Here is a 10,000-nt window from a genome sequence, read left to right as displayed (position 1 = left end):
CGTGGGTTAAAGTGTAGGCTATTTTATTGTTCTTTCGACTGTGTGCAATCAACGGCATTGTCGAGATGAGTGGCATAAACTGATTAAAACAATCACATGGTACTGTGGAAGTGCAGTTGAAACATTACTTCTACACCTAAGCCTTAAACTTATAGCCTTTTGAGGCACGCTGTTGAATGGTTACTTACCATATACTGTGACATAACAAAGGGCCTTTAGTAATGCACTATGACTTGGTCATTGCCATTCTGGTAACAACAAATTTATCACGCATGTTTCCACCTGCTTTTAACAGGTGGAAACATGGTGTCTGTTAGAAAATCGCTGTTTGAATGGCAGTGCCCAAGTCATCTGCACAAGTGCTATGCCCATGCTGAGAGCTACCTGGAGGCCTTAGCTGTGTTTGTGTTTGTGTTTGTTTGTGTGTGTGTGTGTGTGTGTGTGTGTGTGTGTGTGTGTGTGTGTGTGTGTGTGTGTGTGTTAGAAAGAAAGAGACAATTACGATAGAGATAATTAAATCATAACATTAAACTTCTTGTGATCATGTCTTGTTCTTTATTGACCGTTAATCTAACAGAGTTGTCAACTTAAGACTAAAGCATATGAGAAGTGTGGACTTGTTTGGGTGCTTATTTGAACATGATCTTTAAATATCTCTGAGAAACCTAGAAAGGGAAGTGTACTCTCACACTACGGCTCTGCTGCTAAAACAGCCTACGGCTGATGAGTCGCTTTATCTCTTTCATCGTGCTCATTTCTGAGGTTTCCCTGCAGTTTACTCCTTTATTTCGTCAGTTTAGTCACAACATTTATTTGAATGTGTTTTAACAAGGGGAATGTTTTTTGACGTCATTCCGTTTTGATGCCAGACATTACTGTAAGTGGACCCCCACAACAGCAATCCTTATTCAAAGTCTCAAAAAAGATTCAAAAGATTGTCTAATATGTTGCCATGTTAGAAAATTGTCTTTTGATTGAAGACTGTGTGTGTGTGTGTGTGTGTGTGTGTGTGTGTGTGTGTGTGTGTGTGTGTGTGTGTGTGTGTGTGTGTGTGTGTGTGTGTGTGTGTGTGTGCGTGTGTGCGTGTACATATTTGTAGTGTGTGTGCTCTATGTATGCATGTGCATGCATGTTTGTGTCCCATTAGCGCCCATGCAGGTGTGTGTGTGTGTGTGTGTGTGTGTGTGTGTGTGTGTGTGTGTGTGCTTTGCATGTGCATGTGCATGTGCATGTGCATGTGCATGAGGTGTACAGGTGTGTCTGTGTAATGAAGCAGATTGTTATCCACGCAGGCTCCAATGACATCCGGCTGCAGCAGTCTAAAAAACTTGAGTCCGATTTCCTCTCCCTTATTAATACCCTTAGCAGCACTGGAAAAAAATACGCTATCTCAGGCCCCATCCCCTCTGTTTGTTTCTCTGCCTTCCAGTTCTCCCGAATCCGCCAACTGCACGTCTGGCTGATGAGACACTGCCGCCAAGAAGCCATTCCCTACGTTGACAACTTCTCCGCTTTCTGGAACCGCCGAAACCTCTTCGCACGAGATGGAAGGCACTTAAACAGATCTGGCGCTCGTCTCCTCGCGACCAACCTAGAGCTGACCCTCGAAGCCCATCGGTCCTTGGATTGACTAACAGGTGTTTCAAATCCAAAGCACTACACCAATTTAGACACTGCGTGCCCAATAGAGAGTTCCCCACTAGCTATCCACGCTGTCACTACCCGTAGGAAAGCTCGCAGATATAGACCCTCTGGTTGTGTACACAACAACCTAATTACGATTGCACCTGAACGCATAAACAATAGCTCTACTACTTTGAATGTTAATGCTGCATTACTTAACGTGCAGTCCTTGACCAACAAAAGCTTCGTAGTAAACCAGCTGGTCTCGGACAAAAACATAAGCTTTATGTTCCTTACCGAAACATGGCTTAAAGACGACGGGGCTGCTACTTTTATTGAGGCTTGCCCTTCCGATTACAAATTCCTTCACGCCCCGAGACCAAAGAAACGAGGCGGAGGCGTAGCCATACTTTTCTCCAACAAATTTAATTGTACTAAGATGAATCTGGGCTCTTTCTCTTCATTTGAATACTTGGCAATGAGGGTCCAAGCAAACCTCAAACTGATCATTATTGTTCTGTACCGTCCACCGAAATTCTCTTCGTCATTTCTATCTGATTTCTCCGCCTTCATGTCGGACGTACTTACTAACTATGACAAAGCAATAATTGCTGGCGACTTTAATATCCACGTAAATAAATCAGATGACGCAATAGCCAAGTCTTTCTTAGACACATTAAATGGATTCGGTCTCGTCCAGAATGTTACAGAACAGCCTACCCATCGAAAAGGCAACACACTTGACCTTGTTATTTCACATGCACTTGATATCAACAATATATCGGTCACGGACGTCGGCCTCTCCGACCACCACTGTGTGTTTTTTGATTTTGACATTTCAACACAAATTAGCACACCCAACAATGTCATTCACAGACGACGCATTAATGCCTCTGCTGAGCTTAAGATTTCAGACCTCATCAAATCAGGTGACCTACTAAATGGTCACTGCACACCTGATGAAATGGTTGATAGCTTCAACAACAACTTAAGAGGAATTCTAGATAACATAGCTCCAATTAGAACGACGACAAGAACCAGAGCTAGGTATTCACCTTGGATGAATGACTCACTTAGAGCCTTAAAAAGAAAATGCAGAGTAACCGAGCGTCTTTGGAGGAAAACTAAATTAGAAGTCCACAGACAATCCCTTAGGGATGAGATCTCCTCCTACAATAATGCGGTACGCTCAGAGAGAAAAGCATATTTTTCCAAAATCATAACAGACAACCAGCATAATGCGAAAGTTCTTTTTTCCACTATTGACCACCTGCTTAATCCAACACATAGCAATAACAACCTAAATGCAGCATCACATGCCAAGTGCGAGGAATTTGCTAGATTTTTTAATAAAAAGATTGCCGACATTAGAGAAGGCATCCAAGGTGGAAACGCAGCAACCTCTGTCGCCCACTCAGGCGATACACCGAGGGGAGGGTTAAACCCCCCTAGGAGACCTGAGAGCTTCCAAAAGTTTTGTCCAATTACAGAGGACGACCTCTGTAAAATAGTCAGGGAAAGTAAGCAGTCTACCTGCAGCCTTGACGCGATCCCCACATATCTGCTAAAAAACGTACTTGGTTGCTTAGCAGCACCTTTACTGCAAATTGTTAACACCTCTATGCTTACAGGCATTTTTCCAAGCTCATTCAAAACAGCCATGGTAAAGCCACTCCTAAAAAAGACAAATTTAGATCAGAATTCTTTAAACAACTACAGACCTATATCAAACCTCCCCTTTATAAGCAAAGTACTAGAAAAAGTTGTATTTAAACAGCTTAATCAACATCTGGCTGGGAATGATATCTTGGAAAAATTCCAATCAGGCTTTAGAGCCAACCATAGCACCGAAACAGCACTAACCAAAATAATAAGTGATCTTAGGCTCAACACTGCCGCAAACAAAGTTTCAGCACTTATCCTCCTCGACCTCAGTGCCGCCTTTGACACGATAGACCACAACATACTAATTGACCGCCTTGAATCTTGGGTAGGCTTGTCCGGTCACGTCTTAGAGTGGTTCAAAACATATATTACAGGAAGACAGTTTTTTGTCACCATCGGAGAATATGTCTCCAACAAGTATGATGTGCCTTTTGGAGTTGCTCAGGGTAGTTGCTTGGGCCCTCTCCTCTTCTCTCTCTATATGTTGCCCCTGGGCTCCATCATCAGAGAGCACAATGTTGATTTTCATACGTAGCTATGCCGATGACACTCAACTATATATCTCTGTCGAGCCTAGCCAAACCACTGCCATTCATGCCTTGACTAAATGCATGTCTGCCATTACAGATTGGATGAACAGTAACTTCCTAAAATTAAATGAAGATAAAACTGAAGTGTTGCTCATTGGGCCTAAGAAAAAACGTGCAAAACTCCACTCAAGCCTAGGTGACCTAAGCATACACATTAAAGATAAGGTTACTAGCCTAGGTGTGGTCATAGACTCGGATTTGAGCTTTGAGCCTCACATCAACAAGATAACAAAATCTGCTTTTTTCCATCTTAGAAATGTCAACAAAGTGCGCGGCTTGGCCCCCCGACAAGACGCTGAGAAACTTATTCATGCCTTTGTCACCAGTAGGATAGACTACTGCAATGCTCTTTTCTCCGGTCTCCCAAAAAAATTAATTGACAAATTGCAACTCATTCAAAATTCTGCGGCAAGAATCCTAACAAGAACCAGAATGAGAGAGCACATCTCTCCTGTCTTGGCAGACCTGCACTGGTTACCTGTCTCATACAGAATCGACTTTAAGATTCTGCTCACAGTATTTAAAGCATTAAATGGACTTGCCCCTAGCTATATCTCAGACATGCTCTCTTTTTATGCCCCTGCTCGAGCTCTCAGGTCCACTGATGCCAAGCTGCTAAGGACCCCCACCCCCCCGCAGAAGAAGATCGGAGACGCCGCGTTTGCCTGCTATGCGCCCAAGAGATGGAACGCCCTCCCCATCGAGATCCGATCAGCCACCTCCGTCGACTCCTTTAAGAAGCAGCTGAAGACCCACCTCTTCATCCTTGCCAACTCCTAGCTGCCAAGGCGTCATAGTGTCCCAGCCGCCGCAGCGCCCTTACTACTCGCAATCCAGCCCTGGCAGGGGGCTCCCCTAGGTGGCCGCTGGTCTCTGCCTGAGGTTTCTTCCTGACTACAGGGGGTCTTTTTTCTCAGACCTCACTGAGCTTTTTTCCCCCCTCACAAACTATGAATCAAGCGAAAGGGAGTTTTTCCTCACCCCTGATGCCACCAGGGGCCGCACCTGAGCGCCCAATCTCTGTGTGACTATCTATGACTTATGATAGGCCCAGCCACTATGGACCTTACACATCTAAGAATCCTGGTCCTAACCTACGTTGACCTTATGACTCTACATTCTCTGTCTATCTCTTCTTCCTCTGCCTTCCTGCTTTTTCTGCCTCTCCTCTATACCTCTCCTTTTAAATCTATCTCTAACAATGTTTTTTCCCATTTGTTAAGCACTTTGAGTTACATGCCTTGTATGACACAGTGCTATACAAATACAATTATTATTATTATTATTATTATTATTGTGTTCCTTGGACTAGCTAGGAGACCATGGTGTGTGCGTGTGTGTGTGCGTGTGTGTAGGAGGCGATGGATGCGATTGGGTATTTGTTGTATGTGTGTATGTGTGTGTGTGTGTGTCAGGGATGGAAATAAGCACCCGTCCACCTGCCACCTGAGAGGCGTTTCTGTATTATCCAGTATTGGCAAATTTTACATTAAGTTCTGTAGAAGAGGTGCTGTGATGTCATAGATTTGGAAATCTATCTAAAACGCGGGATGGCATTATTCATGTTGTGTCTCAAATCTATGAAAACTGAAAATAAAGTCTGCGACATCAAGCTACCGTTTCAGTATGGTGACATCAGATCATATGACTTTGCTAGTCCTGCACCATTTTTTTTCGACGGATGTTCTTGTTTCTTTCTTTGTTAAACTGTGTCTCAAATCTATCCCAGTCAAATGTCACACACATCCATTTTTAGTTGGGTGCAGGATAAACGCAAATAAACACAAATAGAAATGGATTAAAAGGGAGCACATCGACATAGATTGATCCATGTCTCAAATCTGCTTCAAAAAGTGACATTGGCATGTAGGCTACTCAGTGTTGCTGTCATGTCACACATTGCCAGGAGTGTTAGTGGAAGCTGCCGGTAAACGCAAAATAACAAATAGCAGGAGCTAAAAAGCTCTTTCACGTTTTTTTCCCACAGCTACAGTGTTATTGAATGGCAGGCATACATCTGACCTGACCTCGTCTCTGCTGTGCCATCGCACCCTTTACCCAAATGCGGAAAACACCCTCATCATGTCACACACAGGCCTACTTCTTCTTTTAAAAAAAAAACAAAAAACACCAACAGACCGCAGCCTCAAATACCACGTTTGCCATGGCAACAACAGTGTTGAGGAGCCAGACTAGCATGCATGACTAGCATGCTAAACCATGTCAACATGCTAAGGAACGCCGTGTCATGTCTGCCACTAGAGCGAGTCTTGTTAGACGCTGAGGAAAGCTATATGGCCAAAACATCTGTCTGTCATGTCAACCCACTCAAATAAAATACAGGAACTACACTCAAGAGTGTGGCTTTAAAGTGCCACTACAGTGAGCAAACCTGACAACCCTAATCTGACTTCTGTAGTATTTGAAGACTTCTGCACCACTCAAACTCTAGCAAAAGCTGACCTTTTGGTCCATGCCATATTTGCTTTCTACTTGGATGATCACATTAGGCTACATGTGATTGTAGGTGAGGTCACATTAGTATAGAGACAGTATAGAGACATATTTAATATCTAGACACAGGGTTCCCCCCCAGTACTTCACAGCTAAGGTGCCCACCTTAACCCACTACCTTCCCCAGAAAATTTAAAATGTAGGCTATTATGGAGGTATGAATGAATGAGCTATTTGTTTATGGAAGTTGTCACAGCTGTACAATGTGGCCTATTCACATTCAAATTCAAAGATTCAAAAAGTTTTGCCATATTATAAAAGGGTCTTTTGATTGAAGGCTTGTGTGATTGAAGGTGTGTGTGTGTGTGTGTGTGTGTGTGTGTGTGTGTGTGTGTGTGTGTGTGTGTGTGTGTGTGTGTGTGCGTGTGCGTGTGCGTGTGCATGTCCAGTCCAGTAGAGGTGGCAGATGGTACTAACATTCAGCTCTGTGGAAGAGGCGCAGTAATGTCATACATGTGGAAATCTTAAAACGTGGGCACTTGGTGTTCTAGAGACCTCATTGCTCACGGTATTATTGACGACATTATTGACACATTCCTAATATGTTCTCCCACTGGTACGTTGTCAGGGCCAGTGACACAAACAAAATGAAAATGACTTCCTTGCAGATATAAACACAGCTAAGCAAACCAAAGAAACACATTGGGAACACTCAATCCCAAAGATTATCTTAAAGTGATACTGTCCCATTTCTGGAAATAAGCTTATTTTACACCTACCCTTGAGTTAAATGATAGGGTTTTACCGTTCTGCTGTACTTTCAACAGTTCTCTGAGTATGGCAGTGCAAATTTTACCTCCAAGCTAGCAGTTAACATTGAGTCTTATGAGACCAGCTGGCGGCTAACTGGTCTCATAGGACTCAATGTTAACTGCTAGCTTGGAGGTAAAATTTGCACTGCCATACTCAGAGAATGGTTGAAAGTATAGAACGGTAAAACTATATTATTTAACTCGAGGGGAGGTGTAAAATAAGCTTATTTCCAAAAAAGGGACAGTATCACTTTAACTGTCTTTATACCTGTGTCAGGTCTCTCTCAGTGAATCAGTGCAGCATAGCATCACGACTCTCACATCCATAAAGCTGTTAGTTCCTTTATTTTTTTTTTTACTTCTCCGCCAATTCATTTTTGTATCTTTCTATTGTAGACCTATGGTATGTCTACTGTAGTAACTGGGATCCCACTGTAAAAAAAAAACAAAAAACAAAAAAAACAATTGCCGTCTATCCAGGGCTGCTTATACTGTAGCTTCTGGGCCCTCTCTCTTTCCCTTTAGCCCACATGAACGCAGCTTATATTAGTACGTCTCTGTCAAAACAACATGGAAGCTCCTTTCTGATGTCATGTAGAGATAGATGGAAACCCAGCTGGAGATGTTCTCACACTTTATAATACCCGTTGGGACGGATGGATTGCCTGCTAGTACAAAAGCTAAGCTAGCATGTAAATTGGCTGTTATTTCCCACCAATTCTGGCAATGGTGGAATTTAAACAACCAAAAGCCACTAAAATATTTACTTTACCTCCATCTAGGCTCTTATCTTCACTTTAATCTCATATATTTAGTACGATCTTATTAATCTTACTACAGTACAATCTTATATTTAGGATCTGGAAGGTTTTTTTCCTCCAGTCTTTTTTTAACATTGGAACCCCTTCCAAGACCACCAGTTGGTTTTGAGGGATAGGCTACTAGTAGGCCTAGCGCTCTAACAACTCTTCTGATGAGGAATCTGCATTGACCTATTTCAGGAGAGGCCTGCTTGCCACCCTCACCCCCAAAATAGAGAAATACGATAGAAAATCATCTTTGCCAGGACAACCGTTGCCGTTCATCGTTAGTAATAACTCATAATTTTCTTTTCATTTCACACATACATACACACACACACACACACACACACACACACACACACACACACACACACACACACACACACACACACACACACACACACACACACGCTCACACACACACACAGACACAGACACACACACACGCACACACACCCACACACACACACACACACACACACACACACACACACACACACACACACACACACACACACACACACACACACACACACAGATGAGCAGCCATTATGCTTCTGCTTTTGCAGTGGGCTGAGGCTAATTTGCAACAGCTACACCACATCTAGTGGGTTAGGCCTACATCTTTCACACATTCAGAGACAGCCCATCTCTAAATGACTACGGTAACATAAACACCCACCTTCTAATTCCCACATCAGAAGTGGAAGTAACGTGCTGGAGTGCATTTCCTGAAACTATAGTTGCTAACTTTGTTAGCTACTTTGTTGTTTTGCAATGGCATTTCCCATTAGCAACTACCCAAGTTGCTAACTGGCTAGCAACTACGCTTTCGAGAAATGCACCCCAGAATTGTATGAAATGGAAGAACTCTTACAGTAAATGTAGCTACAACACTAGTAGTATGCGTATGATATTCCTACTTTGTTTCAACTTTATAATATCGTACTACTATTAAGAGTATTTCTACTTCTACATTATACAACTCTGCTGAGGTGGTCTCAGTGGAAGAGACAAAATGTTTGTTGAGGTACAAATAGCTCGTCGAGTTGCCCACCAATAAATTATTTTGGTTAACACCCACCATCAACCACAGAAGGCTCTGAGAGAAACAGTACCAGGCTGTGTTGTTGACGTGATGGTTTTCATGTTTGTGTGTGTGTGTGTGTGCGTGCGTGCATGCCTGTATATGAGTGTGTGTGTGTGCATGTGTGTGTGTGTGTATGTGTGTGCGTGCGTGCGCCCCTGTGTGTGTGTGTGTGTGTGTGTGTGTGTGTGTGCGTGTTGGTGTGTGTGTGCGTGCGTGCATGCATGCCTGTGTCTGTGTGTGTGTCTATCTGTTTGTCTGTTTGTGCGTGTGTGTGTGTGTGTGTGTGTGCGTGCATGCCTGTGTGTGTGTGTGTGTGTGTGTCAGCCCTGCCCCTGTTCTCCAGCAGCAGCAGCAGGTCTGTGGAAAGGAAGTTCAGAGATAGAAGTTCAGCCTTCTTCTCCCTCCGCCTGTCCGCCCACACGGCTCCACTTCACAGTGTGTGTGTGTGTGTGTGTGTGTGTGTGTGTGTGTGTGTGTGTGTGTGTGTGTGTGTGTGTGTGTGTGTGTGTGTGTGAGAGAGAGAGAGAGAGAGTCTGTGTGTGTGTGTGTGTGTGTGTGTGTGTGTGTGTGTGTGTGTGTGTGTGTGCGTGTGTGTTCTTCTCCCTGTTTCCGCCCCTCCGCACACCCCAACTTCACAGTGTGTGTGTGTGTGTATGTGTGTGTGTGTGTGTGTGTGTGTGTGTGTGTGTGTGTGTGTGTGTGTGTGTGTGTGTGTGTGTGTGTGTGTGTGTGTGTGTGTGCGTGCGCGCGAGACTGCCCCCACTTCCCTCTGTCTTAATAGTGACCTCAGCCTTGCGAAAACCAACCTGCACATCACGACATGCAGCACAGGCAGCACACTTCACTTCCGCTATTCCGCAATTGGCCACTCACATCTCATCTCTCTCACAAACACATATTCAACTTCGTCTTCAAAATCCCTCTCACGCACACGCACATGCGAGTCATAACTGAACCCTTGCC

At 43.8% G+C, this 10,000-nt stretch overlaps 1 protein-coding gene across 1 annotated transcript in view; it reads right to left on the bottom strand.

Annotated features, from left to right (window-relative positions):
* myo1f (myosin IF) overlaps positions 1-10,000 on the bottom strand; it is a 53,468-nt gene that overhangs the window by 41,545 nt on the left and 1,923 nt on the right. The window lies entirely within an intron of this gene.

This window comes from Engraulis encrasicolus, chromosome 6 (genome assembly GCF_034702125.1).
Source record: "Engraulis encrasicolus isolate BLACKSEA-1 chromosome 6, IST_EnEncr_1.0, whole genome shotgun sequence".
Lineage (NCBI taxonomy): Eukaryota > Metazoa > Chordata > Actinopteri > Clupeiformes > Engraulidae > Engraulis > Engraulis encrasicolus.
The sequence above is the reverse complement of the archived record's forward strand: the minus strand, read 5'-3'. Positions and strand labels throughout refer to the sequence as shown.